This window comes from Hemicordylus capensis, chromosome 1, assembly GCF_027244095.1.
Source record: "Hemicordylus capensis ecotype Gifberg chromosome 1, rHemCap1.1.pri, whole genome shotgun sequence".
NCBI lineage: Eukaryota > Metazoa > Chordata > Lepidosauria > Squamata > Cordylidae > Hemicordylus > Hemicordylus capensis.
In genome coordinates this window covers 188,563,522-188,577,699 of record NC_069657.1, presented here as the reverse complement: position 1 = coordinate 188,577,699, position 14,178 = coordinate 188,563,522, and positions in this window count along the sequence as shown.

The window sequence follows — 14,178 nt, the reverse complement described above, 5'->3', positions numbered from 1 at the left end:
AGAAATATAAGGATCATAAATATTTACTACCCAACTCAGAACATAAGGACATAAGAACAGCCCTGCTGGATCAGGCCCAAAGCCCATCTAGTCCAGCATCCTGTTTCACACAGTGGCCCACCAGATGCCACTGGAAGCCTACAGGTAGGAGTTGAGGACATGCCCTCTCTCCTGCTATTACTCCCCTGCAACTTGTACTCAGAGGCATCCTGCCTTTGAGGCTGGAGGTGGCCTATAGCCCTCTGACTAGCAGCCATTGATAGACCTCTTCTCCATGAAGTTATCCAAACCCCTCTTAAAGCCACCTAGGTTGTTGGCTGTCACCACATCTTGTGTCAGAGAATTCCACAAGTTGATTATGCATTGTGTGAAAAAGTACTTCCATTTGCTGGAAGTACTCAAAGGCTATTTCTTCTTCAGTACATAATAGGAGAGCCTTACTTATGTAGTCTTCAAACAATCATTCTATGCAGGTATACATCCTCCATATCTTTCTGCAACTGGGAGAATCATGTTCTCTGATGTTAGGATATCCCAGAATTCTCTTCTGCTGTACTTCTGTAGACAACAGTAGTTATTCTCTCTATGGTGGACTGACAGACAGACAAACAAACAATGAGTATTTATATACTGCTTTTCAACAAAAGTTCCCAAAGCGGTTTACACAGAGAAAACAATAATAAAGTAATAAGATGAATCCCTGTCCCCAAAGGGCTATCAGTCTACAAAGAAACATAAGGCAGACACCAGCAACAGCTGCTGGAAAGGGCTAGTTGCTGGTGTACAGAAGAGTATCACCACTTTTAAAAGGTGCCTTTTCGCTCAGTTAACAGAAGACAGAGTGGTCTCTGCAAAGGACCCTGCAGTGATAACATTGTCATGAGTGGATTATTCAAGAGTAAGGCAGAGTATGTATAGCTTTTGTTCCTCTCTCAGAGGGAACAGGAGTTAAAGTACAGAGAAATTTTATTAAGCTGAAGCCGCTTTTCACACAAACATGAGCTCATTTTATTTTGTTTCTGCCCCAGTTTTTACTGATTGTTGGATAAATAACTTGGTAACTTAGTTCTTTGACCAAAATATATTGATGGTCTTAAAAACGGTTTCATATGTCCCTGTTCTCCCAGGACTGTAATAATCTGGGTAGGAAATTTTGCTGCTACAGCAACAGCAGCAACAGCAACAACAACAAAATTCTGAACTTGGTATTATTTTGTGTATTAAAGAAAGGAAATACATCAGGGGCGAAGCAAGGTTGGAGTGGGCCCAGAGACAAGATTTTAAAATGGGCCCCTCCCTCACTAAAACTCAGCTCATGAAGTAAAGAAATCTTAAATGAGGCTGAATTGTGGTAACAAAAAGCATAGTAAAATATCTATCTATCTATCTATCTATCTATCTATCTATCTATCTATCTATCTATCTATCTATCCTATGTGCCACAATCGAATATCATCCTAAATTATTTTTTTTAAGGTTTTGTAAATTGTGGACGATGCAAGTCATTTAATGGTACTAGAGAAAGACATGCTGTTCTGGTAGCTCATGGTCTTAAAACTCACATCAATTTTGGAGGATGAATACAACTGAAGGAAGCCTGGGCGGGTGTGTGGCTGGGGGAGTCATGTGACTTGCCTCTGGGCCCCCCCCCCCAAGGCAGTGGGCTCCCAGACAACTGTCTCCCCTTGCCCTATTATAGTTACGCCCCTGAAACACATGTTGAGTGAAATGTATGTATTGAACTCTAATGCCATTTTGAAAAATGAAAATCCACTTCAGTAGCAAGGAATGCAGAGCAGAGAAGTAGCAGGAAAGGGTCAGGATATGTGACATTTTCCCTCTCTGTCAGGATATGTGACATTTTCCCTCTCTGTCAGGATATGTGACATTTTCCCTCTCTGTGGTTTCTCTGCTCCAAATTAACCTCCCTCCTGACAGCTTCCCTCCCCTGCTTCCAAAAGGCTGTTGGGCCGTCTCCTCCCCCGCCCCTTCTCTGCCTTAAAAGCCCTTTCTCGAAGCAGCTTTTCATTTAAAAATAACTGGTCTCTGGCTCAGCTACATGTATTTGCATGTAATCATGTCTCGTTCGATCATTTGGAGCCTCATCTTAAAGAATCTGAATAACTGATACTATTTAATGCCTTTAGTTAAACTTTGGAAATGTGAGCGGATTCCCTCTTTAATCTTAGCTACAATTATAGTCAGCAATAATTTAAAAAACCCCCAAATAATAGGTTTCTGCAGCACACCAGTGAACATGGCAGCTTTAGATGTAGCGGGATCTGTTATGTGATTTTTTAAAATCTATTTCTCTGCAGTCCATAAATGTACTTGACCTCTCTATTTTACTTACCAGATGGCAGCAGCAACTACTTTTTGCCTACTTTTCTCTAAATTCATGCATCTCAAATTGCTTTTTTTTGTGTGATCTTGTGGCCCTAACTAGTAATTTATCATCATTGAACAGATTTACAGAATTTACATGGAAAATGCTCTTTTCCACTCCCTCTCCAAAACAAATGGAAATATTTTCTTCAGCTAAAACTGACTCTGACACCTTATGGTGATAATTCTTCAGTCTCCATAATGCAATCCTATAGTCATGGAGTCTGAGTGGAGTTAATAGTCTCATACCACAACTTATATTGGACTGTAGAAAACTGATCGGGCCATACAACTCACATCTTGCCTAAAGTTGATCTGGTCCTTGAACTATAGCTAAACTATAGTTTGGTTAGGATGAAGAGACACTTTTCACCCTTGTTCATTTGTTTTTTTCTTCCAAGGGACTAGCATGAAGATATGGACATCAAGAGCTGAGAGTGCTGATGTGGATGCTAAGAGCTCCCATATTTGGGGAAAGAAAGGGCAAAAACAGGGCTATGTTCAGACTCTACACCCCTCCAAATAAGTGATCAGCACAGCCAATGCCAATAGCAATGACTATCTGTGTGCCCATATAAATATGTACACCCAAAGGAAATAATGTAATGTTCATAGTTCAGTCTATGTCCTTGTTCAAATGTATATGCCATTTCCATATGTCATTTCATGGAATGTCTGTTGTACTTTAAACTGCACAATGATACCTGTGAGTGAAAGAAGCCCTACAAATACAGTATGTTGAGTTATGTTCATTTGAAAAGATATAGTACTTAGTGTTTGAAAATATATAGTTTGAAAAGACTATAGTACTTTGTGAAAACTGGTTATATAAAAGTAAGTTATATTGAAAAAAGCCAAGGTAAATTAAATCATGGGGGAAATCAGAGATAACATTCCCAAAGGGTATTCATATGCACTTCAACATTAACAAAGTTTAAAAAAAAAACAAAAAAACTCCCCACCTCCCAAATCTACTGGGATCATATTAATTCAGGATGTGTTAGCTGCTGCCTCCACCACTTTCTCCTCCTCCTCCAGCCACCTTTCAACATATAGTCACAAGGCATAATACATAATAATAATAAAAAATAAAATAAAATCCAATTAAAACAATGTGCACAAATATACAGCTAATAAAAGTTGCAACACCAAGAGGAAAATTAACAAAGCAATAGTAAAGCCATATCAGTTTCCAAATGTCTATTGGAATGTCCTAATCTGTGTCTGAAAAGAGACCAGAGAATAAGACAATCATCCTCTACAATCTGTGAACATACATTAGCCAAGCAGACCACGAAGACACTTAATTATGTCCACTATAGCACTCTTGTGTTGAGATCCAAGCTACCAAACTCAAGCCCCATTGTGTTAAGATATGTAGTACACAGGGTCAGGCCATTGGTCCATCTAGCCCAGTATTGTTGTCCACATTGACAGGCAGTGGCTCTCTGGGGGTTCAGACAGGGACTTTCCCTTTTGTAGGTAAAGCATCTTCTCTACCCTTGAGCTACAGCCTCCATCCCAGGAATGTAGCCTTTGTTCCAGACCCCCATTTTCTTCATCAAAATTTGATTTCAGCAAGGACCAAACGACATGTGGAGCAGTATTACTCCTGGAATGATATATTGTATATTTACAACTGGAAGATCACATGGATATGACCCCAGACACATCCACAATTTTGGTAGTCTTAAAGACTTTGAACGTATATTCACATTCACACACCTCATCTGCATATAAGATGATAAAACTGGATGTATTAACAGGGGCATTTTCCTATCCTGCCTGGGATGGAACCTATCAAAGAACAAGAAGGAACCTGAGAACTAAAGTTCAGGAAACAGACTATACAACACACTCACCACTATTTCATAGTTCCATGTCTTGACCAGGCTGTTCTTCAAACTGAACAACTAAATGCCTTCCACTGAAAAGAGCATCAACAGATTTTCAGCCTTAATGATCTCCACTTTAGATTGTGAAAGTGATAGCATCAAACAGCTTTCATGCTTTCACATTTGAGCAGCAATGTGGGTCAGACTGATTTTGTGTGCTGCAAACTAATGCCAAAGCACCACAGAGACTTTGCATGCAATGTACTCCCTCCCTTTGTTGACTTCTTTTCACTTTAGTCAGCAATGTGGACCTGGTGTAGGCCCTGGCCAAGATATATATTTCTGCAGTACTTTGAACTTTGCCCTCACACTGAACAAGCCAGCCCATGTCAGTAACATAGTGTTTGATTAGGCCTGTGATGCTTCTTGTAGCATTTGGCACCTGAACTCTTTGTAGTCCATTTTATGAAATACCTTTCCTTGCATCTCATAGGCAGTCAGGGGAAAAATTCTGCAGATTGTCCATATTGCATGATAGGCAGCATCAGGTTTATTCCTTGAATTTTCTTTTGGGCTTTAACTACCCAATAGCACCGGCAGATATTGTCACTTAATTTGTCACTATGTTGGCATGCTGTTTGATAATTATTTTAAGCACCTGACAAGTCTCTGGTTTTAGATCATCATTTCATCAATAAATGATTAAGAAAAGTTATTATTTTTTATAAAGATGAAGAAAATTTATTTTTGATATAGCAGGAAATAAATAGTTTGTTTAAAAGGTTCAATACACTTCACCAGTTAGCTTATTATTTTTTCTTTGTAGCCCATGTAGACTTGTAAATACATGCTTTGAAGGCCCTTTCTAGGTGTTAAAATTTGAGAGGAGCAATAATATCATCCATGATTTCCTGGAATGTGAAATTTTCCTCATTGAATTGTACTTATGAGAATTCAGCAACCATTTATATTTCTAGGTTAAAACCCTGTGCCTGATTCAGCACATTGAGATGCAGGGGCATAGCGAGTTTCCTGGCAATGGGGGACAAAGTTATGCAGAGGGCCTCCATCACCCCAGAGCCCCAAGCCATGTGCTTCCAGAACCTAAGGGGTATACTTGTGGGTCAAATGGGCCATAACCCAGAATTTGGCTTAAAATAAGCCAAATCTGGCAACACATGTGATATCAGATGCAAGGGGCGGGGCAACCTTATCCCCCCACAAGCCTTCCCCTCCCCATCTCTTGAACTCACCCAGTGAGTCTTTTGGGAGGGTGACTGCAACTGTGCCAGCTTGACGGCATGGATCGGGGCCAGGTGCAGGGACTCCAGGTATGCCGTCCTCTGTTTGGGGATGGTAGAGGATTAGGGCTGGGCAGCCCCTCCTCTGGTGGCTCCTACATGGTGGCTAGGCCTGGAGACAAAGTAGCGGTGAGGGCTGGGAAGAGGAAGTGCAGGGGGAAGCCAGGGGGAAGCAGGGGGGAAAGCACTGTGTGCCCCAGCAGTGCCTGGCCGCAGCCTTATGAGCTCCTTTTGGATCCCCTGACCCTCTGGGCCAGGGGACATTTGTCCCCCTTGTCCAATGGACACTATGCCCATGTTGATATGCTTACGCACGTAGTTCTAGAGGTAAGCCCACGAGGAAGTATCCTTACTGAATTTAGACATATGTACCATCTTCTTTCTCAGATCAAATCCAGAGGAAATCTGTTTTTTTTCCTGGTGTGCAGCAGAAGCTAGATTTGCACAGCACTGACAGGCTGGTCCTTGAATTAATCATGAAGCCTCTTCTCCTCTCTTTTTGGAGAGGCTCCCCTTTTTGAACGGAGCTATGAACAGATTGATTGGTCTTTATGACAATCAGAAAGCCACTTGCCACCCCTTTTTGAGCAGAGTTTTAAGGGTTAAAAAAAGTCTTGAAAAACGTTTTTTTAAAGAAGCTGAACAAAAAGTCACAGGGATCAAAAGAAATTTCATGTATTGACTTGAACTAGCCATCTAGTTTTGGGATTCATATTTGTAGTCTCTTTTAATTTCCCCAGCTGAGCAGATTAAGTCTTCATTCATAGCTAGAAACTGAAAGAATTCAGTGGCTAGAATTAGGGATGTGCACAAATCGATTTTTAAAAATTTGATTTGTACCCAAATGGAATAACCCCAAATTTGTTTTGGGTCCAAACCTGCCCCCCTCAAATAACCCCAGATTAATAACCCCAGATTTTATTTGTAGCCAAATTTTCCAAATTAAAATCCAAATCGATTTGGGACAAAAAAGGGGTTCCTGGGGCAAAAGAGTGAGGTGGGTGGTAGTGCCCAATGGGTGGAAGCTATCACCCCAATTTCAAAGTAATTGGGCAAAGGGGTGATTTAATTTTTTTTCTTTCAAATTCATGCATCTTTAAGCTTTCCCCCATAAAGAATAATGGGTGTGGGGGCACCAGGGTGGCCCAGAGCGGGTTGTGGTGGGTGGTAGTGCCCAATGGGTGCAAGGAAGCTACCACCCATATTTCAAAGAAATTGGGCAAAGGGGTGATTTTTAAAAGATTTTTGAAGTTTGCTTATTGTATTGTATTGTATTGTATTGTATTGTATTGTATTGTATTGTATTGTATTGTATTGTATTTATATAACACTCTTCCAAAAATGGTTCAGGGTGGTTTACAACAAAATAAAAACAATTAAAACCTGTTAACAATTAAAATCAAAGCTATAAAAACAGAATAAAACCAATTAAACATTTAAACAGTTAAAAACCCTGGAAGGCCAGGCCAAACAGATAGGTTTTAAGGCCTCTCCTGAAAGATAATAATGAACTCAAATTATGGTTTACTGCTGGGAGTGCATTCCATAGCCCAGGAACAGCTACAGAGAAGGCCTGGCTCTGAGTCACCACCTGATGAACTGGTGGTAACTGGAGATGGACCTCCTCAGATGACCTTAATGTGTGGTGGAGATCATGCAGAAGAAGACACTCTTTAAGATAAATCGGACCTAAGCTGTTCAGGGCTTTAAAGGTAATAACCAGCACTTTGCATTTTGCCCGGAAACATATCGGCAGCCAGTGTAGCTGTTTCAAAACAGGCATAATATAAGTCTCTCCAGGTTGCCCCAGAGACCAATCTGGCTGCCGCATTCTGAACTAACTGAAGTTTCCAAACTATGTACAAAGGTAGCCCCACATAGAGTGCATTGCAATATTCGAGCTTGGAAGTTACCAGCTGATGCACCACTGTTTTGAGGTCATCTTCTTCAAGGAATGGGCGCAGCTGTCGAATCAGCTGAAGCTGATAGAAAGCACTCCTGGCCACGGCCTCCACCTGAGATACCAGGGTGAGGCCTGGGCCCAAGAGTACACCCAAGCTGCGCAACTGCTCCTTCTGGGGGAGTGTAACCCCATCCAGCACAGGAACATCTAACTCACACCTCAGATTCTGAGCCCCCACAATGAGCACCTCCATTTTGCTTGGATTCAGCTTCAATTTGTTCTCCCTCATCCAGCCCATTACTGCCTGTAGGCAGGCATTTAGAGAATGAGTGCCATTTCCTGAAGATGAAAAGGAGAAGTAGATTTGGGTGTCATCAGCATACTGATAACACCCAGCACCAAAACTCCTGATGACCTCACCCAGTGGTTTCATGTAGATATTGAAAAGCATTGGTGACAGAATGGAGCCCTGAGGGACTCCATATAACAGCTCCCATTTTGAGGAGCAACTGTCACCAAGGTCCACCATCTGGAATCTACCTGAGAGATAGGAGCAGAACCACTGCAAAGCAGTGCCCCCTATCCCCAATTCCCCAAAGCGATCCAGAAGGATACCATGGTTGATGGTATTGAACGCCACAGAGAGATCCAGAAGAACCAACAGAGTCACACTCCCTCTGTCAGTTTCCTGGTAAAAGTCATCCATCAGGCTGACCAAGGCTGTCTCAATCCCATAGCCAGCTCTAAAGCCAGTTTGAAATGGGTCTAGATAATTAGTTTCCTCCAAAACTGCCAGGAGCTGGTTAGCCACCACCCTCTTAATCACCTTGCCCAACCAAGGGAGATTTGAGATTGGCCTGTAACTATCCATCACTAAGGGTTTCAGGGAAGGCTTCTTAAGGAGTGGTCTGACCATTGCCTTTTTCAGACAAGGAGGCACCCTACCCTCCCTCAGCGATGCATTTATGATATTAACTAGGCCACCAATCTCCCTGCCAGATAGAAGCAGCCAAGTTGGGCAAGGATACAGAGAACAAGTGGTAGGTCACACCCACCCACCCAAGCAGCTTGCCCACATCCTCAGAAGTCGCAGATTGAAACTGATCCAACCTAATACTGCAAGAGGGATTGCTGGACACCTCCTCCATAGACCTTGCGGAAATAGTGGAGTCCAAGTCAGCCTGAAAACAGGAGATCTTATTCGCAAAGAACCCATTAAAAGCATCACAGCAGAACAACCCCGGGGACTGATTTGAAGTAGAAGGAGCAAAAACTAAACTCCTCATAACCCGGGATAGCTCTGCTGAGCGTGAACCTGCAGCTGCAATACATGCAGACCAAAATCTCCTTTTCACTGCACCACCACCACTGCATAAGTCTTCAAATGGGTCACATGCCGCTTCCTGTCAGATTTGAACAGAGTTCTCCTCCACTTGCATTCTAGTTGCCTACACACTTGCTTCAGCCCCTGCAACTCCTCAGTATACCCAGGTGCCATTTTTTGAAGCAGTTTGGAAGGAACGCTTAGGAGCAATCATGTCTACTGCCCTGTTGAGTTCTCTATTCAAGTTTCTCACCAGGTCATCAACAGAATCACCAGCCGCACCAACAACAAAATCCTCCAAGGCCTTTTGAAATCCTACTGTGTCCAGCAGCCTTTTTAGATGGACCATCCTACTAGGTCCACCACTCCCCCCTCCCCCGGGAGTTATAATGAAGACTTATGAAATCCCCATTATTCCCTATGGGAAAAAGCTTAAAGACACGTGAACCTCCCTGCAAGAAACCCACCAAGGGAAGTTCACACGTCTTTAAGCTTTTAGCCATCGGGAATAATGGGTAATTCATAAGCCTTAGTTATAACTCCCTGTGGGGGGCACCAGTGTGGCCCAGAGTGGGTTTTGGTGGGTGGAAGTGTGCAATAGCTGCAAGGAAGCTACCACCCAGATTTCAAAGAAATTGGACAAAGGGTGTGTGTGTGTGTTAATTTTTTTAAAAGGTTGGCATGCCTTTGTGGCAGTTCCAGGGTAGAAAAGGGGTTTTGGGGGCAAAAGAGTGGGTCAGGTGGTAGTGCCCCAATGGGTGTCTGCTACCACTCAGATTTCAAATAAATTGGTGAAAACAAACATCCTGAAGTTTGTGCGTCTTTAAGCTTTCCCCCATAGGGAATACTGGGGAATTTCAGCAGCCCCATAACTCCACTTGGGGAGCACCAGGGTGGCCCAGAGTGGGTTGTGGTGTCGTGCACATAGGGTGCCAACCACCCCCAAAACGACAAGCCCATGGGGCACCGGGTTTTGTTGTTTTCAATGTCTCAGGTGTTCTAAGAGTAGATTCTCTGGTAGGAAATGAAAGAGTCCACTAGTTGACTATTCCAAGTCAACTAGTGGAATAGACATAGTTGACTATTCCAAACATATGGTAAGAAATCCTTTGCTACTTTGTTAGGAGTGACTTATTGAAGGTGTTTATGATTTGAAGTGAGGGACAGTAGAAGACCTGCATACATGAAGTTGATTTTGCATGTGAAAGTCACACTTTTATTTCTACAACCTGTGTAAAACCTGATCTGGTGGGTAGCCAGAACAAAATAAAATCAAACAAACAGAACAGCCAGTCTAAAATACAAAATGTACAGAATGGAGAACATAAAAGTGGCACTTTGAACAATGGAAGTATGAGATATGCTCTGGAGGAGTTGTAATCAATAAGGGTATTCACACACGCAGCCTAACCTGTCATGCCCCCACTCAAGGACACTGGAGAGGAGTGGGGGGCAGGCAGCTTACCAGAAGGTGGGGAGGCACCTGAGGAGGAGTGGCCCGGTGATGTGAATGGGGAGATAACTGAGACAGGCCAGGGTGAGTGTTTGGTGCAGGAGGGGCCAGCAGGGCTGGGTGACTTTGGGAGAGAAGGGTCAGGGTCTGAGCCAGAGGTTGAACGGCCACTATCTCCTCGAGAATGCAGACAGGAAAAACACCAGCAACAGGTGAGAGAATTACAAAGGAGTCAACGACTCATGAGGAGGCAGCAGGAGGCAGAGTGAATCTATGACAGCTGGCGGGGTGGCGTGTTCATTAAGTGCACGTGGCCACTGACTATAAATCAGGCAGCCTGTGCCTTGAACAACTGCTGGAAACAACACATCAAATCACAGGGGCATAGCTAGCCCACCGGCGGCCCGTGTGAGGCCGCGGCGGGCGCCCCGATAGCCCCGCCCCCTGCATCTGACATCAGACGCGGGGGATAGCCAGGCCCCCCGCATCTGACGTCAGATGCGGGGGGCATGGTCTGGCTCCCGAACGGAGCCTTGAGGCTTGGTTCAGGATAAGCAGCTTAACTGCTGAAGGGGCTGCGCGGCCCCTTCGGCAGTTAGACAAAGGCTAGTGCTGTGTTGCGAACGCAGCACCAGTCTTAGCTCCTGAAGGGGCCGCACAGCCCCCGCTCGGGAGCTAAACTACCGCAGATGCGGGGGGCGTGTCAGGGCCGCGAATGGCGGCTCCTGATTGGGCACGGCTCGGGTTCTTTGAACCCCTTCGCCCAATTATAGCTACGCCCCTGTCAAATCGGTTTGAGCCTCTGTCGGAGAGATCATGACCTTGGAATTTGGGCTTCTCCCTCCTCACTCCTGTATCCCTGGTGAGACTGTTAAATCTGCCTCTCTAGCAATAAAAGACTGAAACCTGAGCTACTGGCTATTGCAGCATATATCTCTGACCAGCATCTTCCGCCGAGTGAGCTTGTTGCAAAAACAGGAACAAGGTTGCTTCTGCCACTGCACTGGTGCCAAGCCCTACTTTAAAACCCAGCATTTAGCCTCAACTGGCGATCATCTGGGTGACTGCCGCTGAGTTAAATGGCTTCCCACTAGCCCACCATCATTTCCGGCAGTGAGCTGGGGGGAAAGAGTGGCTGTGCTCATGCCCCAGGGCATCCTGGGATGCAAGAGGGGAGAAGTCCTCCCATTCCCAGTGTCTCCTTCACTGTGTTGCTGCTCGTGTGGGCATGAGGCATGGTGGAGAGAATGGTGTCTGCCAGGGAAAGCAGGTGAGCTCCCGCCTTCCCTGCAACCTGCCTGCCCATCCCGCCCTCCCCAGGTAGTGTGCACGACCCCGATATATGTTAGGGGTCATTTAAGCATAACAAACCCTGCTTGTTCAGGGTCTTGGACAGAAACGTTTTTGAAGTCTCTTCCAACTCTGGGCGTCTTCCCTATATCATCCTATTCTCTTTAAGATCAGCAGGAAGGTCCTTGTTCTGAATGGTGTCACTGTGAGGAGGAAAACTGAATATCTCAAGAAGTGCCTTTTCAGTGGTGAATCCACAGTGACACAATCTATCCCATAGAGGTCTGCCAAGCCTCATGTTTATTGTGCATTGACAATTCAAAGCTCATTTGCATTCTCTGGCTTTCTCATGATTTAAAATAATGATGTAATAGTATAAAAACATACTGTAAGTCTATCATTTGGGTGTTCTGGTCAATGAATTTGGGTTTTTATTTCCCTAACCTCCAAGGCTGGTGTTCTCTGCAGGGCTACAGAAACAGAAGCAGACCTGCAGAGATACAAACAGACTAGGGCTTATTCCAGTCTTTTCCAGCAGCCCTGTGGAGGCAATGGGTGAGGGCATGAATTTCACTGCTCTCTCTTCCCACCAGATGGAACTTTTACTTTCAAGAATCTGTCCCTGAGGATTGCACAGCCCTCAGGGACAGATTACTGGAAGTAAGAGTTCCATCTGGTGCGATAAGAGAGCAGTGAAAATCACACCCTCCCCTTACTACTGCTGGGGCTACAGGGGAAGGCTGGAACACAAGTGAGCTCAAATCTGTTTGTATGTCCGCAGGGCTATTTCCATTTTCATAGTACTGTGGAGAATGTCAGCCCAAGCCTGTGAGTATTCAGCATATTCATCATTTGATCATGAGGACCTAAAGCTTTTAAGCAGAAGTTGGGATTAAGGGCTCTTATAACAAGCATGGCTCTTGACAACTGCTTAGAGCCAGAACAGTGGGATATAAATTTAAGAAATAAAAAGAATACATTAACTTAGAGCAGCTGGACCTTTACAATAAACAAGATCTGGATTGTTGTTTGTGGAAATACTCCCATTTATATGTATTATTTAAGATACTGCTACCCGGCCTTTCTGTATAAAACACACAAAGCAGCTTGCATGTTAATTAAAACACTTTTATAACAATCTAAAAATATGTTTTTTTAAAAGTAGAAAACAATAGGAAAAGGGGCAGCAGTGACAGATAACAAAAAACAATTAAAAAATTAGCTCACACGGGGAGTTAAAAGCAAACAAATGGGCCAAAAGTCTGTATGAAGAGGAAAATCTTTACTGAGGGCATTCACACATCTAGCCTAACCCAGGTTAGGGCAGCCCAACCTGGGCTAGGTTGTGTGCCAGGATCGAGGCTGATCCCAGCGCTGCCCCTGCACCAAGCCTGAGTTTTTAACCTGGCGTTTAGCCGAAGTTAAGCAGACTTATGGTTTGCTTAACCTCGACTGGCGATCATCTGGGCAACTGCTGTCAGATTAAATGACTTCCCCTCAGCCCGCCACCATTTCTGGAAGCAAGCTGCAGGAGAGGTGCAGCTGTGCTGAGCGTGGCTGCTTCTCTAATGAGAGCAGCCACCACGTTCGCGTCCTGGGGCACCCTGGGATGCGGGGGGAGAGTCCTCCTGCTCCTAGCATCTCCATTCATGTGGGCACGCAATGTGGCAGAGGAGAGGACAGCAGCTGCTCGTCTGTCAGGGAAGGCCGGTGAGTACCTGCCTTCCCCACCCCACCCCTGCCCTCCCCAGCGAGGTCATGTGTGTGACCTTACTAGTGAGTAGAAGCAGCAGAGAGGGAGCAAGATGGGTCTCAGCAGGGAGTTCTATCTAAGGGCAGTCCCAGAAGGCTCTATCACACATTTGAGCCAAATGCATCTCAGATGCCAGCAAGACATGAAGAAGGACCTTACTAGTTAGCCTCAATGGACAAGAAGAATCAAATGAGAGAAGATGGCCCTTTAGGCATCCTCATTCTAAGCCTAAAGGTGTAAGCAGCACTTTAAAGTGGGCCTGGAAAATGACCAGAAACCAGTGAAGCTGTTGTTGCTAAAGGTAGCCACATGATCCTAAAAACCAGCCCCAGTCAACATCTTCAGTGCTGCATTTTGAATCAGCAGACACTTTTTAAAGGAAGCCCTATGTATATCACATAGGGACATAGGAAGCTGCCATATACGGAGTCAGACCACTGGTCCATCTAGCTCAGTACTGTCTACACAGACAGGCAGTGGCTTCTCCAAGGTTGCAGGCAGGAATCTCTCTCAGCCCTATCTTGGAGATGCCAGGGAGGGAACTTGGAACCTTCTGCATGCAAGCATGCAGATGCTCTTCCCAGAGCAGCTCTATCTCCTAAGGGGAATATCTTACAGCGCTCACATATGTCTCCCATTCAAATACAAACCAGGGTGGACCAAAGGGGACAATTCATGCTTGCTACCACAAGACATTGCATCACCTTGATGTTATTAAGGCTGATCACTGATGTCATTATTTATATGTTGAATGAATGAATGAATGAATGAAATAAAGGCATGATGAATAACCATAGCTAGATCTGTCTTCTCTAGAAATGGGTGTATTTGACACACTGGCCGAAGGTGGGTGGATGCACCCTTAGCCACTGTTGCCATCTGAGCATACAGGAGAAGCAAAGCTGACTACAGAAGAATCCTCTGACTGCGAACC